The 21585-nt window shown below is 31.0% G+C and overlaps 1 protein-coding gene and 1 long non-coding RNA gene across 3 annotated transcripts in view; one reads left to right on the forward strand and one right to left on the reverse strand.

Annotated features, from left to right (window-relative positions):
- Positions 1-7963: 7963 nt before the first annotated feature.
- LOC139511785 (uncharacterized) lies at positions 7964-11123 on the reverse strand. Its single transcript, XR_011662093.1, has 2 exons — positions 10932-11123; positions 7964-9967 (listed from the first exon to the last, which is right to left on the reverse strand). It is a non-coding gene; the product is annotated as an uncharacterized lncRNA (long non-coding RNA).
- LOC139511772 (zinc finger protein GLIS3-like) overlaps positions 11106-21585 on the forward strand; it is a 44095-nt gene continuing 33615 nt past the window's right edge. The window contains exon 1 of one of the 2 annotated variants that reach the window (XM_071298827.1): positions 11106-11257. The gene's annotated coding sequence lies outside the window, so the exon portion shown is untranslated. Of the gene's footprint in view, positions 11258-11523; positions 11835-21585 lie in introns of those variants that run through there. The other variant, XM_071298836.1, reaches the window with a different exon arrangement.

Raw genomic sequence — 21585 nt, forward strand, 5'->3', positions numbered from 1 at the left:
AAGACATTTCGAATGTGATACTAAATGAACAGATATAGATCATTGCAATGGCAACAAAGTTCTTTAAATATTTGAGAAAAAATGACAGCATCAGACAGAGATGAAGATTCATTTTTTCGATAAAGAAAAACTTAAAGATCCACTTCTTCCAAGTTTACCTATGCCTTGCAAATTGCCTTGCTGAAAAGAAAACATTCCATCCATGAGGATATAAAACACATTCTGTTGTCTCTTCAATGAAAACTTTGCAAAGCTAGCTAGACCGATTCAAATTATACTTTTAATGAGGAACATGAATATCGAGTCAGGCTAGATATGATACATGACGTACCGGTATATAACAATGAAGAAATAACTATGCCACCCTTTTCAAAATTCTGTTCCAAGTGTCATGTCGGTTCCAAGTTCTGTTCCAAGATCATGTTTTTGTTTGTTTCCGATATTCAGTATAGAATTATACGAACTTGTTGAATGTTTCTAAATTTTTTTAGAATGTCCTGTACCAAGTCATGAATATGGCAGTTGTTATCAAATAGTTTGTTTCTATGTGTGTTGAACTTCGGTGTTCCTGTTGTTCCTTTGTGATACTCTTAAAATTGATATGTTTTCCTCGGTTTTGGTTTGAAACCCGAATTTGTTTTTGTCTCAATCGAATTATAACTTTTGAACAACGGTATACTACTGTTTATTTTATTTATAATGCAATTTTCTGCATTAAACCTTTGTACAAAATATACCTCCGTAATGACAGATGAACTTGTTGGGACCATTATAACCATGCATTGACTGGTTGATGATAAATGGTATTGGTTCCTACCACTTCATGGTAAATGACAAAAAGATTTGTAAAAATTTAAATCTTCATGAAATTGCAACATCATAGTATATTGTCAATACCTAATTGTTTTGTGGAAAATTACTATTATTATTTACGTTATTTAAATACTGAGGCCTTGTGTTTAAAATTGCAGTTTAAGAATTAGTATTCAGATTTACTGAACTGAAGGAAATATTTCATGTTTTACTTATGAAGTGTTTACACGATTGAATAGGTAAATATGTTATATATGTGTCAATCGTACCCTTTCACCTATTAGAGTTGTTTTTGGGATTGTCAAGGTATAGGCATATCTATTTGTTGGTCTTAAACCTTTAAAGTCTATATACTTTATCTCGTCAATAAGGAAAATAAGCTGTGTCCGTCGTACGGCCGTCCATAAATAGCCTGAATTGTATGTCAAAAGTAAAAAGTGTGATGTTACAAATAGTTAAAGCTTGGACGTTTTAGGAAACGTCTCAAGAAATTTTTAACTAGCTGTCAATCAAACACGAAATAATATGGCTTACAAGTTATTATTACGTGTGGTATTATATTTGTTAAGAAAAAAAATGGTCGATCGACAGCTAACACTTGGCAATAGATATAATTTAGAGATATCTGAATTAAAAAAAAAACTCTCTCAAATGTGACATTTTTTTTTTTTTAAGAGAATGCCACAGCAGTGGAGTTTTTATACCTCTAGGGTATCACAAGCTTAGTAGTCAGCACTTCTGTGATATCATTGATATGGTCATAATTATAAATTAACTGTTTACAAACCTTAAACATTTTGAAATACCAAGGCTTTTCTATCTCAGGAATAGATTACCTTAGCTGTATTTAGCAAAAACGTTTAAGAATTTTTTTGTCTTCAATGCTCTTCAACTTCGTACTTTATTTGTTCATTTTAACTTTGTTGGATTTCAGCGCCTCTGATGAGTCTTTTGAAGACGAAACGCGTCTCGCGCAAATACAAAATTGTATTCCTGGTATTTTATGATGAGTTTATTTACAACCACTGGGTTGATACCACTGCTGGTTAAGTTTTTATTCACCGATGGGTATCACCAGCCCAGTAGTCAGCACTTCTGTGCTGACATGAGTTATCATTGATATGGTTATGACTATAAATACACTTTTTACAAAACTTTGAAATATTTTTTGAAATACTAAGGCTTTTCTACCTCGGGAATAGATAACTTTATGCTCACAAGAAAGCTATTGAACCAAGGGTTCCAAATGGTGAAGTTGAAATCATCCCTTCATAAATTTTACGGACGCCATCACGCGTTGGTTGACCGTTATGGAATAACCGTTTCACAGATGATATCAAATTTGTTCCATATGTCGTACTACAATCCACTTCCCTTTTCAACATTAATGTGACCTACCGAATTAGACTACTAACGGGGTTTGTAATAACATGAGCAATATCACGGGTGACACATGTGAAGCAGGATCTGCTTACGGTAAATACTCTTCCGGAGCACCTGGGATCACCCAAAGTTTTTGGTGGGGGTTCGTGTTGCTTAATGTTCTATTATTGGTCTGTTTGTCTTTTTATTTTTTAACCATGGCGTTGTCAGTTTATTTTCGATATATTTTTATCTTTCTTTTTTAAGCTGTTTTTTTGGCAAAGCTTATAGGAGTTTCTGGTCATCAAGGCTCTTCAACTTCATACTTTATTTGGCCTTTTTATCTTTTTTTTATTCGAGCGTCTCTGATGAATCTTTTGTAGACGAAAGCGCGTCTGGTTCACATCAATTTCAATCCTGGTATCTATGATGAGTTAATTTACATCAACTGGGTCGATTCAACTTCTGGTGGAGTTTTTATTCCCCGAATGTATTACCGGCCTAGTAGTCAGCACTTTTATGAGGACATAAATTATCATTGATATGGTCATAGTTACTTATATAAAATTAACTGTTTACAAAACTTAAACATTTTGAGATACTAAGGCTTTGTCTATTTCAAGAATAGATTACCTTAGCTATATTTGGCAAAAAATTTTATGAATTGTTGGTCCTAAATACTTTTCAATTTCGCCTTTTATTTGACATTTTTGATTTTTTTTAGGAAACGAGGGTATATGTGAGTCTTTTGATAACGAAACACACGTGTAGCGCAAATACAAAATTTCAATCCTGGTATCTATGCTGCGTTTATTTACAACCACTGTATCGATGTCAATACTGGATAATTTTTTTATTTGCCGATGGTATCAACAACCCAGTAGTCAGCACGTCTGACAAGAATTATCATTAATATGGTCATAATTATATGTCAACTGTTCAGAAATATTTTGAAATACTAAGGCTTTCATACCTCAGGATTAGATGAGTTTATTTACAACTACTGAATCGATACCAAAGCTGGTTAATTGAATTTTTATTCCCCGAGGGTATCACCAGCCCAGTAGTCAGCACTTCTATGCTGACATGAATTATCATTGATACGGTCTTAATTATAAATTAATTGTTCACAAAACTTCAAATTTTTGGAATGCTTTTCTACCTCGGGAATAGATTACCTGAGATGTATTTGGTAAAATTTTAAGGAATTTCTGGTCCTCAATGCTCTTCAACTTCGTTACTTCTTTGATCTTTTAACTTTTTTGGATTCCAGCATCTCCGATGTGTCTTTTGTAAACGAAACGTGTGTCTGGCGCAAATACAAATTTTCAATCATGGTATCTATGCTGCGTTTATTTACAACCACTGTGTCGATGTCAATACTGAATGATTTTTTATTTCCCGATGGTATCAACAACTCAGTAGTCAGCACGTCTGACATGAATTATCATTAAAAGAGGGACGAAAGATACCAAAGGGACAGTCAAACTCATAAATCTAAAACAAACTGACAACGCCATGGCTAAAAATGAAAAAGACAAACAGAAAAACAATAGTACACACGACACAACATAGAAAACTAAAGAATAAACAACATATATCAAGTGTTTATAAAACTTTAAATATTTTGAAATACTAAGGCTTTCATACCTCAGGAATAGATTATCTTAGCAGTATTTGGCAAAACTTTTACGAAGTTTTGTCCTCAATTAATGCTCCTCAACTTCATTCTTTATTTGGCCTTTTTAACTTCCTTTTTGGATACGAGCGTCTCTGGTGATTCTTTTGTAGACAAACGCGTGTCTGGGTCAAATACAAAATTTCTATCCTGGGACAATAATAAATTCTGTTCGTATGGAAATACTATAAATAGTTGGAGGTAATATAGAAGTCATTCTAAATACTATCATGACCGAACAAACATCTCTCTTAACCCCAGAATAATAAAAAAAAAACTAAAGTCCTTCAAAAACTGTTTTGATCTCCTGCCAAAACTTGACACAAATCCTCCTAGGCATATTTGAGTTAAAGGGTGACATATTTACATTAGCGGTACTAGCTAATTAGAGTCAGCATTCTATATAACAGAAGACTACAGCAATGAACAAACTATGAACATTGATTTCCTGCTTCCGCTATCTTTCTGCCAAAAAAGGCTTGTATGAGCTAATGGCCATCACTTGGCATGCGTTGTCACTCACAGTTACACATCCTGTCACTCAACTACTGGTCAGCCTGAAAATAAATGGACAACAGTAAAGCATATCAATGTCTATATTTTGATCTCGTCGAACGAACTAGATATGTGACCGTTACAGTCAATTTCTGAGTCGTAATAGTTTAGATAATATTTTCAGAAACGGAGTTTAAAATATATCTCATTGGTGTGGTTAAAATTTACAGACTGGTAAAGTGGTGAACACTTAAACAAAATTTAGGAGTAGCAGAAAATATTTTATTATGCAAAGGAATTGTGATTAATCAAATTCCGGTTCATGGTTGAGCTATCTATCTTTTTATCACTAGCATTTTCGAAAGTAAAAAATGAAATAACAAAAAAATACCGAACTCCGAGTTACTTCATAACGGAAAGTTCGTTTATCAAATGACAAAATCAAAAGCTCAAACACGTCATACGAATGACTATCATACCTCAGGAATAGATATAAACTACTTTCATATTCCAGACTTGATACAGGCATTTTCTATGTATTAAACCTTTTTTATCACTATATTAACCTCTCATTTATAAGACATTTTTATAAAATTATAATATATTGACAACAATGTGTGAACAAAACAAACCGACACAATAGGTAATGTTGTTTGTTATATTTTAGGGAATAAGTTTATAAACATCTTTTGGATATTTAAAGAAAGGGTGATAAGTGAATGGAAATGTAATTAGCAAGGTTCAAGTTATGGCCTTTCTAAAATCAGTGTATATAAAGTGCGAATCCAGTTAGTTCATTTTCACTATCATATGCGAGCATGTCTATTGTAGAATAAAGGATCATGGGAAAACTGTATTTGTTTACGTTTTTGAAAATACCAAAATAATTTATTTGAAGTTAAGTTTCAACATATTTTCAATGTGATATGTCTTTTTGGTAGCATTAAAGTCCAAATAAGTGTTATAAAAGCAACATAATATAGCATATTGATTAAAAGCGATCTATTTTAACTATAGATGTGATGAATTATCACTATTAGTGCAATCATTTCTGATGTAGAATTTTCAAAGATGCGAGTATTTTTTATTGTAGATTATGTGATAAATGGACTTGCAAAAAATGAAAAAAACTTAGTTGATGACTTTAGTATTTTATTGATAATATTTCAAATTGAAATACAAACTCACCATTCATTCTTCATAAATATATAGCTATTCAAACTTGTAACAAAAACGCTTCTCAAAATGTCATATTGTATTCTTAAAATTACGTTTTTCATTGATTTTAACAACAATATAAAAGACATCTTTTTTATATTTTTTTTCAACTAAAGATTGATATGGCGGAGTTTACGTGCACTTTTTTAAGGATTTACTTCATTAGATTATTTTTTTATCTAATATTGCGTAGACCTACATTTGAATGTACAAGGCTTTGTCATACTTTAAACAAAGTGTCAACTAAAAAAATGTACTAAAATCTAGGTGAATGTAATTAATGTATACTAGATGCAACTGGCTTAATAACTTCAAATTGAAACACCCCACATTATATTCTAAGACATCAAGAGAAAGAAAAATAATCATTTAATTCGACAAGATCAAGAAAGTTTTTTTTATTTTTTTTCAATATGAAGATATTACAAACGTCATAGCATATATGGTGGTATTGGATTATTAAAAGTCAAACTTCGCCAGTATTCCTCACAGACAATCCTGTAAAGGACAAACGTCATTGAAGACTCATGTGTGGCTGGCCTTTGCTCTTTGGTTGTGTTGTTGTCTCGTTGACATATTCCCCATTTCCATTCTCTATCTTTTTTAAAATTCATCGTATTATGAAAACGAGCATTTGTAGTGTACTATAAGTAAGGGTCTCAAACATGAACTAAAACTACCGGTTAATCGTTTAATCGGTCGAACGACTATCCGAGTAACCGGTTGGGCAAAATTTGACAACACTCTTATTAAGCCCATTGTATTAGAAAAGTAGTATGTGTTTTTTTTTAATCCCGTTCGTTTTCGGTTTGAGCCAAAGATACTGAGATATAAAAAGATGTCATACGTGACAATGAAACAACTCTCCATCCGAGTCACAATTTATAAAACTAGAACCATTATAGGTCAAAATACGATTTTTAAAATGGAGTCTTGGTTAACACCGAACAGAAAAGTTATAAAGGGCTCCAGTGTAAAACCTTTCAAAAGGGAAAACCAACGGTTTAATCTATATCAAGATGTATGTAATTAGTGATGAAGTGTCATGGTAATCGATAAATAAAATCAAGGATAAAGATCCCTTCGATTTATAAGAAATTAAATGGAATACATTTGAAATAAATGTTATATATATTGAATTTATTAGATCAAAATCCTTCTCTTACTTTCTTCTTCTTTATCACCAGCATTTTCGAAAGTAAAAAATAAAATAACAAAAAATACCGAACTCCGAGCAAAATTCAAAACGGAAAGTCCGTAATTAATTGGCAAAATCAATAGCTCAAACACACCAAACGAATGGATAACAACTGTCATATTCCTGACTTGGTACAGGCATTTTCTTATGTATTATTATTATTATTATGTATTATATTTAAAGAAAGGGTGATAAGTGAATTGAAATGTAATTAGCAAGGTTAAAGTTATATATGGCCTTTCTAAAATGGCGACCTGTTAATATCTATACAGAAATATGTATTGACAAAAGCGTTCGTAAATGGCATCACGACATTGTCATTTACAGACATTGGGACATGATTTGAAAACGCAGTAAGTAAAAATGTTCCTAAGTAACTGTACCTGGTCCTACATGTACATGTGATTGTGTTGAGCTAAAACTTTCTACGTTTTATGTGTCTGATCCAAATCCTGAGCATGTAACTATGCGATGTCTTTCGTTTTGTTGTCTTTTTTCCCCATTAATTGTTAGATCATCGTGATTCGATTCGGGTCGTTGGCGTGCTATTTTGAATTGATTCACTTTTTCCCCTTTTTTCGGGGCTTTCTGTACTGAAACTGGCTCTACGATATGTTTAAGTGTCGACTACTGATACATTCATAATTACATAAAAATTTCAGTACAGTCTGAAACAATAATGACATATTTGGTTTACTTATTTCAATATAACATCCCTATCTTAATTGTATGTTTGACATCTAATAATTAAATGTTATTCATCTTCATCCAGCTTAATATTCATTTCTTCTCTATACTCTAAGAGCTGCCGGTATATGAAATCTTATATCGTTCTCATTTCACATATGACCTTCTCGTTATCTCATAGGTTTTGCTTAAACGACTGACAAAATCGTTAAACTTTACATCTGAAATTTTGTATATCCAGATTTTTTAATATGAGTATTCAGATTCTATATTATTAGTACACATACGTGTGTTACAAAAATAAGCAAAAGCAGTAAGCCATATTCCATCTTCTCTTCTAGAAACTAATATTAACGTCTTGTGCGAGATATTTACTAGATATTTTGGTCACCAATGCTCTTCAACTTCGTACTTTATTTAACCTTTTTAACTTTTTTGGATTCGAGCGTCACTGATGAATCTTTTGTAGACGAAACGCGCGTCTGGCGTAAAAACAAAATGTAATCCTGGTATCTATGATGAGTTTATTTCCAAATGTTTAGGAATGTAAATACCATGTATATATATGACAAATTAACAATAATTCTGAAATGTGTATATTTCTTTGCGTTTGAATGACCACATTTTACCACATATGCTCACATTGGGAGTTTTTTGGAAAAAATCTACCCCCTAAATTAATGACACTCCTTCAGGGAAAGTTTATCATGACAACCATGTTTGGTAATCATTCATAATAATGATAGCAAATGGTTATCAGGTATGCATATATGATAGAAAGACCTTTAAGAAGTTGTTCTGGTAGGATTACACACATTGATTCTAATTAAGCCAACTGAACCCAGTGTGGGTTTATATATACGTTTATATTCTCGAAGAAAGAGTCAATTGTTTAAGTGCATGCATGATTAAATAATCTTCCGGTTTTAGACCGAAATAAAGTTATGTTGTTGCAAAAAGTATAATATCAATAGCTTAAATTATGCTATAATACATGATCAAGGTGCGTTATACAGACACTTATGGGTCTACTAGTTAATAAATTTGTTTGTCTAAACGGAGATCTTTGATGCATTTCACTTATTTACGAGTCTCTTTATTTCAAAAGTATGCATAATGTATTTGATAAATTCGATCAATAATAGTTACTGGTTTCCCTTCCTGGATCTTGAAGGTAAAATTCCCCATGGAAATTTTCATATACCTAAATTATAATGATAACGCAATGACGTTTTTCTCCTATTGTTAACCATCCATTCCTTGATTAGGATCTTCCGCTTATCTATTATAGAGTTTATAAAATGGTCTTGCTAATATAATCTAGTTGTAGTAATCAACCAATTCGTGATGATTAAAAGATGTGATTTTAGTCGTTTTTCTTCAAACTCTGTTGGAGCATATATATATATTTGTGTGTGTTCGTCCAGCACCCTCTCAGTAATGAAGTCGTGTTAACATACACGATGAAACGTGCAGAATGTTTGTCGTAAGGTCTTCGAGAAAATAGTGTATGAGTGTTGATTCATTCGAGTATAAAACAAGTCATAAGCCAGTAAGATACACAACTAGTATCCATAGGAATATAAACAGTCTGTTTAAAATAGCAATCCACAAAACTCAACCAATATGTTGTCCAAAAAAAACCCACAGTAAAATGCCTATACCAAGTCAGGAATATGACAGTTCTTGTCCATTCGTTTTTGATGTGTTTTGTCATTTGATTTTGCCATGTGATTGTGGACTTTCCGATTGGATTTTCCTCTGAGTTCAGTATTTCTGTGATTTTACTTTTTTCAAGATATTATATTCGTTGTAGTTCTTCAAAAAGACAATCTAATTATAATATAGATCTCCGATTTCTTTATACTACGTTACTCATATGTAGTAACGTAGTATAACGAAATCGGAGATATATATTTTAATTAGATTGTCAAAAAGCAAGATTTTTCATGACCTAAAAAGGTATCTGTGATTCCCATTTTTTGTAGAAAAAGCTGTGTTGTCTTTCTGTCAATTGATCATGGGGAATAGAAGTGTAGAGCGTTAAAAAGTCTGTGTTTATGTAGATTACTACTTAGTTGAAAATATTGCGATCTAGTTCGGCTTTCTAATTTTTGAATCCACGTCTGCAGTGATTGACACCACTTCGTCGCAATATTTCTAGAAGCCATCTTTTTACTGTAAAGAATGAGATGTTTAGTCAAATATCTAGGCTACCAGGCTATATATCGTTCTTTAATTTATAATGATTTTGTGAAGTTAAGGTATCTAGTATGTAAAAACGGGAGATGTGCATAGTTTATGCCATCCGAATGATGTACGTATTTGTACTAAATTCTCCTATTTTGTCACTGATGTAATTAGGAATATTTGTTGGATAAACCAGGATCTTCGTCATGAAGCTGTTGCAATGATCATGGGAACACATTGTGCACACGCAGTCTTAAACAGCCATACAGAACGATTTACGACATAGTATTTCGGTTACTTGCAAGGTCGTAAATTGTGTGCGTCTCCTACAATGTAAATAGAGTATTAAAACAGAACAGTGACTATCAATTACGAATGTAAGCACGACATTCATCTTTAGTTAGTCGACATTCCAGACATATCTAGCATTGCATGCAACATGGCTTTATTCACGAAAGTGGAATCTATCTTGGTAAATTTTGGATAAGGAAGTTAACAGTGCTCTCGTCTGTACCAAGTCAGAAATATGACAGTTGTTATCCATTTTTGAGGTTTTGATTCAAATTGCCATTTGCTCAGGTAATTTCGGTTTAGAATTTTCCTCCTTTTTGTTATTTTACTTTTTGCATCAGATGATATGATTAATGTTATTTTATTTTTTGTAAGTGACCGTTTTATATTCGTTTCCGCACTCTAGCATAAGCATACCTGTCAACTTTTAAAAATTCCCATGGGGGTGTTGCGTGCAAAATGGTTCTTATAGTCCTAAGAAACCTTCAATGTATTTTTATTTTGTTTTTTGACTTTTTCATATTTTAAAAAGTCTAGACATTAAAAATTAACTGTTTTCTTTAAAATAAAAAATGTTAGTAACAAATATTTGAAGAAGTCTCTAAAACAGTAAAGGCCTTAATTATGTCCTTTCTCATTTCTATAAATAAGTTTTTTAACCGTCAGATTGATAATTAATTAATTTATAACGGGTATACTCTAATATGAGTATTTGAAATTATGATAGGTTGGATGGAATTATATCAAATTTGAAAAAAAAACTTCTGTTAAGATGAAATTCCGTATAGTGTATACATAAGGATAGCGAGCTGGACTCAGTGACAACAAACAATGAAAATAAGTCACTGGTTCCGGGTCTCGAGCGCTTTTTTGATATTCCCGACCAATGCTTACCTCACACGGACTTTTTTTCTGATTTCTTTTTAGCTGTCTGCATACTTTCATTCTATATGAAAGTATATGATAACAGAAACAGAGACATTACCTGTAAAAACATACCTGCAAGAAATTTGCTTTTCAAAATACATCCTCTCCTTCCTTAGAAAGCATGGCTGATCGAAATTGCTTGCCCGGCGTTTTGGTTAATTCGTATATATTCTTATTTATCGAAAAGGGTACATTTAAAAGCAGTTTACCTGAAATACATTACTAGAGGGCGACAACCTGTATTTTACCTGTTTGATTCCCAAATGACATGCGCAACTAAAAAACGATAACAAACTAACAAACTTCCGTCCTGAGAGAAAAATATACAAAATTCAACTTTTTATACTGGATTTCTGAGTATTTTTGATATGTGACTTACAATAATATACATTGTGACGGTAAGTAAACACGTCACAGAGTCATACACCTTAAAATATAAACTCGAAAGTTGATTTTTCTCTAATGCTAGATTGGGTCATTTTGTGTATTGGCTTACGTGTGGATGCATATATATAAAATCAGAGAAAAAAAAAGGCCTGAATACTGACAAGAAAAGAACTTAAGCCGATTTTACATTTTTTTTTGTCTATACAATTCAAATTCTACATCTTGTTTATATATTTTATTTTTTTTTAATTTTACTTATATTCATTTGTTATTCGTCAGCCGTCTACGTAATGGAAAGTGGGCGGAGTTATAACGGTAAAATTTTTATGCATGATTACCGCTCTAAGTCTGGTTAAAATTTTAACGGTAGTTTGATAAGGTGTAGTGAAAATTTATTCCTCGGGATTAATTAAAACTGTATTAAACCCTATTACATTTTTAAACGTGTTTCCATATAATAAGAAAGGATGTAATTTTTATATCAAAACTTCAAAATGTGATTTTTAATTTGGAATACAATGAAAATGACGCTAAATGTGAAAAAAGTGAAAATTCTAACCAAATCTTTTGGGAAATATAGGATCAGAGGTGGGTATTTTTATAAAGTGATGTAATATACTTATTAAAAATTAAATATAATAAATATTGACAATTTTTTTAGTTACTAAATTGTAAATGGACTTTATTGACTTGAATTTTCATTACATTTTGGGGACTTTTAGTTGGAGCTGTGATACTATTTTCTGTGTGTAAAAACTTTGAAATTGATGTGGAAATCCATGCATTAAGGGAAATTAGATACTTGATAAAATTATTCTATTTTATGAGTTTCCAAACACATTTTTCATTTTCATTGCCAAGATCACACTCTTGTCCTACTATTGGCAATGTTTTTCATGGGGAAAATGTTTGATACGAGCTTTCACTCATTAAAATATTCCACATTGTGGTACATTTGTAAAAGTCAGTCTTAGTTTTAATGCTGGCATGACCAAAATCATAAAATCAATTTAAAGTACAATTAGGAAATCATAGAGAAAACAGCATTCCTTTTGGCAAAAAAAAACCAAAAACACACACATGAAAAAAAAGAAAAAGAATTTAACTGACAAATCAAGATAAAAAAAGTCTTGCTACATCTCTGTTTCCATAGAGCTGAAGACCGCTTCATCTGAAATTATCATAACCATGTACATGAATTACATTTCAACATGGGTCTTTATTTGTTTCTTTTTAAGATTTTCTAAAGAAAAATAAAAAATAATTCGAGACGGGGCGCCATGCTCTGTTCCAGTGGATGCATTCCCAAATATAATCAAAAACCAAATACACATGAACAATGACTTTTGTTTTATTCAATACAGTTTATTAAAAGGGTAATATCTATTTTCATTGCAGTATATAAGAGGTAAACATATTGTGACAAGGTGGTCAAAGGAATTTTTTATTGTGTCAAAATTAAGCTTCAAAATATCCCAAAACACCTGTTTTGACAATGGTTTTGTTTTTTTTCAATTTTCTATACCTGATTAACAATAATCACTGTCATATGGTTGTCAGTTTAGATTTTGAATCCTTAACATACTCTGGCTGTTTTTCTGTGTTTTGTTTTTGGTTATGAAATGTGAAATGGTAACGACCTATTCAGAAATTGAGAAACTAAACTTTTTAATTTGATATTTCTTAAGGGTTTGATTTTTATTTTGGATATTATTTTTTATTTTATTTTTTTAAGTTTTAAGTTCCAATGCTTCAGTGTATATGCTCCACTCTTATTTTTACTTCTTTTTTTTTGAACTTCTCTTCTGAATGTTTTGGTTTTCCAGAAACCCGAACATGAATCAACCAGTAGGTAGAGTTTAGAGTACACCTATTAAAACGCTGATGGTTGTTTTCATAATGTGTTTGTCAACAGGAATGTTAAATCATGCATTTATAACTTCATATATATGTAGAGGTGCAAAAATGTAAATAGCAAAAATGGATCATATAGGAATTTTTCATGATGATAACATTTTTGTGGTATTAGTAATTTCACCATTTTCAATCCTTGTGTGTGGTGTAGGTAAACTTAATTGGATATTTGCATGTATTAACTACATGTATTTTACTTCAATAAAGGTCAAAATATTATCAGTTTATGATAAATTTGTACATAATTTACCCTTGTAACCTTATTTTTGAAGATGAATAGTGTATTTATGTTAAAGGATTTTTAAAACATTTTATTATTAACTGCAAAACAGAACTACAAGTGAAGAATACTGTGTTTTTGGACAGATAAATCTGCCCTTTTATATGTAAATAAACATTATAGTAAAACGCTACAAAATAATCTCTAGTACCCTGGTGACATCACCATAAAAGACAAAAACTCTTGCGTTCATTAAACAATTCAATATACATTCAATTTAAGATCATATTAAGTAATGATATATTATTGGGGTATTTCAGAGGGGTCTCCATTGAAATATTCATAACAATTAAATGACAGTTTGATATTTTTACCCTTTTTTTTAGTGAAAATGGGAAAACAAACTTTTACATTTCAAGAAAATAAAAGTTCGTAGGATTGGTCAAATAGCCAGATACATTTTACTAGCATTGGGAAACAAAACTTTTGGAATTTATTTATTTGCATACTTTTTGTCTAATTTAGGTTGCATGATATACAACAGGTATAAAATCATACACTTTTTATATGTTCGAAATCATTTGACCTACAAATATAAAAAGGACATTTCCTTTCATTATGCAGCAAAGGGGAGATAATAATACTGATTCCAACAATCTGCCCTAGATAAAGGATCTGAATGATTCAATATTTACATTGTCATAGTGCCAGGTATTCACTTTTATCCTGGTCATAAAACACACCTGTATTTGAACACACTTTAATGATTTAACTTCATGAATTTACCCTTCTCCTAAATCAAAAATATTATTTATTGACATTATCAGACAAAGTATTCCAATTTAGATAGTTTTTCCTTGGCCGATATTTTGAATTCCAAAGGTGACCATTTTGAATGAATAGATCAAGTAAAAGCTGTATATGATCTTTTCTTTTTGAATTATGATAAATTACATAAAAGTTTTAAGATTGTATGATTGAATTCATATTCATTTCTTTTATTTTATTTTTACCTATAAATATGGTGAATAAAAATGAAGATTTTTTAATTTTAGATAGCATGTTATTCATTTAGAATTGTACCGGTAATACATAATGTATCTTTGAGTTTTGGAATTAGAATTATAAGGAACTAACAAGACATATATTGAAGGTTAAACTATTAAGAGCTGCGTAAAATTATTTAGCCTTGAGGGTCAATTTATAAAATGCTCAATTAAAGGATAATATCAAACAAATGTATTTCTGTCAATGATTATTGCAATTTGATATCTTTTAAACTTTTGAAAGGAAATATTTTTCATATTATTAGCTACGACTAAAGGCTAATGATGGTAAGAACATTTGTACTTTCTATCCTATATATATTTAAAACTATACTTTATACTTTTCAGTACTTTTTCACCTTAGTAAATATTGTACTTAAAATTATTTGCATAAGCACATCTTAAGGTAAAAATACTTTTAACAAAGTATTAAAATCATCTCCCATTTAAACAAATTGCTTCATCATTAAGACACTCTAATGTTTTCACCCAGCTGTGAATATTTCATATACAAAGTTTTAATGTTTGAATAGACTCAAAATACTATTTTGAATTTAATGAAGATTTTAGTAAGAATAAATATGTATTAAATGTAGCCGATTCGTACTTATCTTTTTCATTATTGACACTATATAAGTATGGACGATAACATAACGGTTTCTAAGGTGGATAAGATTTTGTGTTTGATTTGGCAAGGAAATTTTGATTAAATTGCCTCTCCATATCCTGGTTTAAACGTTTCTTAACCTCAATTTAGTTATTTTAAAGTAATAATTGTTCACTTATAAGAATTGGGCATAGTTTCAGTAAAATACCTATACATCCATGAAGGTTACTGTTCAGAATAGTTCTTTTGGTACAAATTGATGGTTTGAAACAAAGTAAATTTTTTTGTAGATTGAAAAAATATGTGGTTTGAAACAGAGATTAATAAATTTGAAGTTTGAAACAGAGTAGATTAAATTTGTGGTTTGAAACAAAGTCAATTTGAAAAATATGCGGTTTGAAACAGAGATTAATAAACGTCCCTGGATGTTGGTTTCTGTTCTTTAAGTTTAGTTTGCCTCAATAAATTGTTATGTAACTTATACACAATGCTTATAACTACAAAACACAAATCAAGTTTGAAATTTTTTTTTTTTGTTGGTTGGAAGAAAAAAATATAAAATATCCTGTAAATACATGTATATTTTGGAAATGACAAATATTTAATAATAAATATGTTGTATAGGAAAAACAGGAAGGTATTTAATTCTACAGGAAAAATATGGACCAAGTTTAATTTGAACCCTGGAGCTTTTTGACCTTAAAGTATATTAAAAATCAGATAATTTAAAAGTTTTATGGGATAAGTAATAGTAAATGGTTGTTTAGAGATTCTTAAGAGTGTAGGACTAAGTATACTTTCTTGTATACTTAACTTGTTATATGGTTTCTGTTTTGTACATATCAAACATCAATTTAGTGCTAAGCATCTCTTGAATTTCACCTTTGTTTGAAGGGGAAAATAAAATTATGTTTGTAGAATTAATCATATTTGAATTTGAATTGTCAATTATTGAAGTTTTTGTGAGGATTTACAAGTTGAAGTAGATAATAAAAGATCTGGGGTTTTCAGTTCTCGTAATCTTAAACTTTTTCGAAAAAATCAAGTTAAGTTGTACTGTTTTTTTTTTTAAGAAAAACAATTTTAAACATTTATTTTACCTTCTGTTAATTCTTCATATTTGATGAGTACATATACAAAATATATGGACTGAGTTAAGGGGGAGTCTGCAATGTTCCATAGGGATTAACATATTTATGACGTTGAAGGACAATGAATATTAAAGTATTGAATTTATATTTTTTTAATGTTTAAAATGAGTTGGCTCTTATTGTGCAAATTGACCATATAGATTGAAGGAAGGTGTTACTTAATGGTGATTTAGATAAAAACTCCAACAGTTGGGTATTATTTTGTATAAAATTTGCTCCCCTCTCAAATTATGGTGCTGGAAATCAATGTACATGAAAGTAGAAAAAAGGTAAATAATGTCTCCTTCAAAAATCCTCATAAATTACAAATGTAGGTAATTTGTAATCCTGATCAAAATCTCTATTATCCTTGTGGGCCTTCCTTCTTAAAATCAGACGTGGTTGAAGCATAAATTTCTGTTTTTATTATGTATTATTACATCAGCATGTTTTAGACTAAAAGATCAATTTGTATGTGTTTTTTCAACCAATTAGATACCAGATTGGTCAATGCACATTTCATTCATTCAACCAGCCAAAATTGTATGCCAAATTTTACCACAATTTGTGTTGAAAAAAGGAAAAAAAAAGCAATCTGTGACATAAAGCCCATTTACTGTTTCTCAACCTTAAACAGAGAATCTAATACAATGTTCTATTCCTCAAACTTTTCTCACTGCTAGTAACAGTGGCGGATCCAGGGGGGGGGGGTTCGGGGGGTTGGAACCCCCCTTTTTTTGGCCGATCAATGCATTTGAATGGGAGCATATAGTTGGAACCCCCCTTTTATTCTGGGTTGGGAACCCCCCCCCCCCCCTTTTTAAAATGGCTGGATCCGCCACTGAGTAAGAATGTAGATTCTGATTCTCTGTATTGCTGCATCATCATAAACAATGCTGATAACAAGACATTGAATATTTAACATCATACTTGACAGTTATCTCCCCTGAAACAGACTGTATTGACTCCTCCTAAATATCACATGTGAACACATGGAATTTTAAAAAGGATTGGTCTAATGGGTTTTAATTATTTTTGGATATTTTGTACACACAATTGACCAATCTTTAATGTTATTTGTCAATAACTAGTAAATAATGATATTGATGAAACCATAATACTTATTTTATTTTAGTAAATGTTTCATTCATGAATTCTGAATGTTATTGGTGTTAATCTGGACATTTTACATATAGAAGTCCCATAACATTGTCTGTTGGAAGTACGTGAAATTTTTGGTACTATTAATGGTGATGTTGACATCAGTTGATATTGACCTCAGTCAATATAAACAATAACATATCAGCTGCAATTATTTATTGATTCTCAATAGAAGTGTTTTTTCATTCCTTAAAATTGCCACTCATTCAGGAATAACATTTTCTCGAGCATGCACCATTTTATTTTGATTTAATGATAAATGATTAAGAATTGTATTTATCGAATCAGGTATTAAACATCTAAGGAACATCTTGACAGGTTTATTCAGGTGATAGATTTAATAGTTAGCCTACAAATTGCCAAACTAATTAACCTTATTAAATCAATGCCTACAGAGTCCATTTCAGAAGTTAAATGGTATTTTTTTTGCATGCTAAAATATTATAAAACTTAAGCCAGGCTTACTGTTAATTTGATTTGATCTCTTAATTTATCTTGAATAGTTTAAGGGATGTCAGTTCTAGGTAGAAAGGAATATAAGGGAAAAGTCACAAAAATAATGTTCTTTCCAAATGCAATATACATCCTTAAAGCCTGTGCATGCGGGTGCACATTGACTCAAATCATAATTGACCCGGATAGTCAGGTATCCTATCAATGGTAGGTGGTTTTCTCCAGGCGCTCACCCTCTGCCTCCACCCAACTGACTGCCACAAAATAGCCCGAAAGTGGCAAACATGCATGAAAGGGTATTAAAAGATGCCACAAAATAGCCCGAAAGTGGCAAACATGCATGAAAGGGCATTAAAAGATGCCACAAAATAGCCCGAAAGTGGCAAACATGCATGAAAGGGTATTAAAAGAAATCAATTTCACTTTTACTAGCTGCTTTCTTGAGCTCATCAATGATTACATCCAAAATTAAGAATATCAAGTTTGCAATTAATTTGACAAACTATTTTTTCTTGTAGTACTGTCAATGTTATTGATCAATTAATAGCCAGTTATAAATTTTCTACCAGTATTTCTGTTGTATGGTTAATATGGTCATATGATGTTCATTATAACTTTTTAACTCCCTTGGTGTCCAAATTGGGGAACAAGACTACCAGTATTTAAGTTGTTGTAATAAGAATAAAGTTTCAACCTAATGAGAAATTTTAAAATGGATGAAAAGTTGATCTTTGGTAAAAATCAATTAATAGAATATCAATCATTTTATTTATTAAATTTGAAGTGTATACATGAAAAATTTGTTATTGAAAGATCACATCCTCTTTGGGAGAAGGGCTTTGACGTCATTCTTCAGTTTAATTTTTGAATAAATAAAATAGTAAGTATCATTTAGTCATGATTGGATGGTTCGTACTAATGCAGAAAATAGGCCTTTAGATCGATATCTCCTGCACTGATATATTCATCTTGTTTGTCGAACTTTTTCTGGAAAATGGTTTATGAGGGTTAAATATGCAGGTTACTAAAAAGTAGGGTCATATGAGCTTCTTAAAAAGTACAGGTTAAGATGATGTTTACTTAGGATACTGTTTGCATTAATTTATACATGTAGTTCCACAAGAGTCAGATATTATTCTAATACTTAAGCACTCCCAAGCAGATTTAGGAATTACTAAAAAGGAACGTCAACCCATAATATGTTGCCACGCTGTAGTGCAATAACAATTTTAAGGAGTGTACATGCACCCATTTGATAAGATATTTGCAGTGTTTTCTTTACTTTTAAATTTTCACAAAAAAACTTCGCCATAATTTGTTTTTTGTGAAATTCCTTTTCATAATTTAAATTGTTTCAATAACCCCATTTTATAGTTACTTGGTACTTAGCCCTATTTGTCTTCTTAATTTAAAGCCCTTATCAGACTCTGAATATCATCATTTTCTTGGGTAAATTCTTTCCTGAAGTGCCTTTTGATGGTTGCCACTCATAATTTGTCATGATTTGAATATTATGAGATATATTTTTATTCCGATTTACATGCATGTATAAGGAGTTGGGATAAAAGCTTTCGTGTGTTATAGGATATAAAGTCATGATATGTAAATAATAAAACATGCTGTGTAGTCATGTTAATTTTTTCTAGATTTGTTATTGTTTAAAGTTTATACATGTGTATAGTTAAAATAAAGAATTTATCACATTATAGATCAGTGTTTAGGGCTACTTTAAATTTAAAAAAAGATGTTTGAATTAGGCAGCTACCATTTGATTTTTATGGGGGGGCTAGGATGAAATTTGAAAAAAATAGGCAGGACAGGAGTTTTGAGTAAAAAAAAAAGGCAGGATGAGACACTTTGCAAAAAAAAAAAGGCAGGATGACAATTTAGGTAAAAAAAAGTCATGATAAACTAATAAAAAAAAACGCAGGACCGAATAGAGTGAAAAATAAAAAGGCAGGACAGAGATTACAACTAAAAAAAATGCAGGACAAAATTTTTCAACCTAGCCCCCCCCCATAAAAATCAAATGGTAACTCCCTTAGTCTAATATGCAAGACCGATCAGTGAAATTTATATCTTCCAAGTTGTCTATGTACAATTTTGCATAATAGTTTGTGGAAGTATGTTGTATTTAATAGTTGTCTCTTGTCATACCCCGTCTGATGTCCTTGGACCACGCATGACCTTTTATGTTCCACAGTAAACAAGTTGCTGTGAGGTATCTGACTATCATTGTTCAAACTTGCAGAAGGTTATCTTACTAATGCCAAAATTTCTAGTGTAGTGTATACCCGATAATAATAATTTTTGAGGTTCCTGTATGTACAATGTATATTCTATAGGTGTGCCACTGAAGGTCACCTTAGGTTAGTTCCCTCCGTAAAATATCCAGTACGCCTTCAGAATATACAAAAATTAGCCTAACCGGACGATATTTTAAAGAATTTCAATAACAGCTGGGTACCAGTCTAAGGTCACCTTGACATACATAGAGTTTTTCACTTCCTTCTCATACATTTTTTTTGGAATAAAATCGAAAAATTTCATGCAAATCCAATTTTTGAGGCAAAGCTTTTGGAATGACATCATTTCTGGCTTCAAAGCATGAAATTAAAGAAAAAAACACAAAGAATTTTCTAAGAAAAAAGATCAAGGTCTGACCCAGTGTATTACTGGTGTGACTTCGTAAATGTAAACAAACCTCCTGGATTGTCGTAAGATACGGTACATATGTAACTATCAGATAGGGGAGGAAATCTTTACATCTTCAAGTGTTCGTCATATAAATTGTCTCCTAAAAGTCAATATTTACACATACTTGATTTAACATAGAAAATGTGGTTGATATGTAGATTTTTATACTCTGCAAAATTGTGAAATGCTCTCCCCTTTTATAGACACTTGGTTTAAACTTTAAAGGATTGTGAAATATAATAAAATCGTATAATATGATGGAATAAAAAGCAGAATATTCCAGGGGGACAATTAAAACTCATAAGTCTAAGAGAAAATGATAAGTCATGGAAAGTACAACCCAAAAGACCAACAAGTCCGCAAAACATAGAAAACTAAAAATTTATTAAACAACCCATTACAAAGTCTGTGGCAGATTTAGGATGCTCTTGAAGAGCTGGATTGCTTTTAAAATTCTTGAAGACAATTAAGACGAGTTGTGTGTTGTTTTCATGCCCCTGCCATTGTTTTTTTTATGCAGAATGCGTGTAAAATGTGCTTTTGAAAACATTTATTAATAAATATTAGTTAATGACCTTCAAATTCATTATTGCTAGCTAATGCACAGTAATCAATGTCCTCATTTGACTTTCTATAAATGGCATTATGGTATTTTGGGAATCTTTTGCTATCTTGGATGGCTAATGACAGTAAATGAATGTTCCAGATTTGTAAAACAGGAAATAAATTTTGTACAGATATTCAAGTCTTTGGAGAAACTATTCATTTAAATGAAAAAATCTATGCAATTTAATCTCGTGATAATAAAAAAAATTTATAAGTCAGAACAGTTTTGAAAAAGACTAAATGTTTGAAAATTTTTGCTTGAAAATGGGAGATAACTTGGATATTTGGTTTTATTAAGGAATGTTCAGAAAATATATCCAGGGTTTCCCCTGGGTCAATTATTTTTTTCGCCACCTCTTTCGCCAAAACAATATATTTTCGCCACTTTATTATTTTTTTCGCCAAGTAACATAACTATATTTTTCGTTTAAAATTTACCTTTTTTTCTAACCCCCCCCCCCGCTCCCTTAAATAAGATGATTTTGCCCCATTGTGTCTATGATTA

This window comes from Mytilus edulis, chromosome 1 (genome assembly GCF_963676685.1).
Source record: "Mytilus edulis chromosome 1, xbMytEdul2.2, whole genome shotgun sequence".
In the NCBI taxonomy this organism is placed as follows: Eukaryota; Metazoa; Mollusca; class Bivalvia; order Mytilida; family Mytilidae; genus Mytilus; species Mytilus edulis.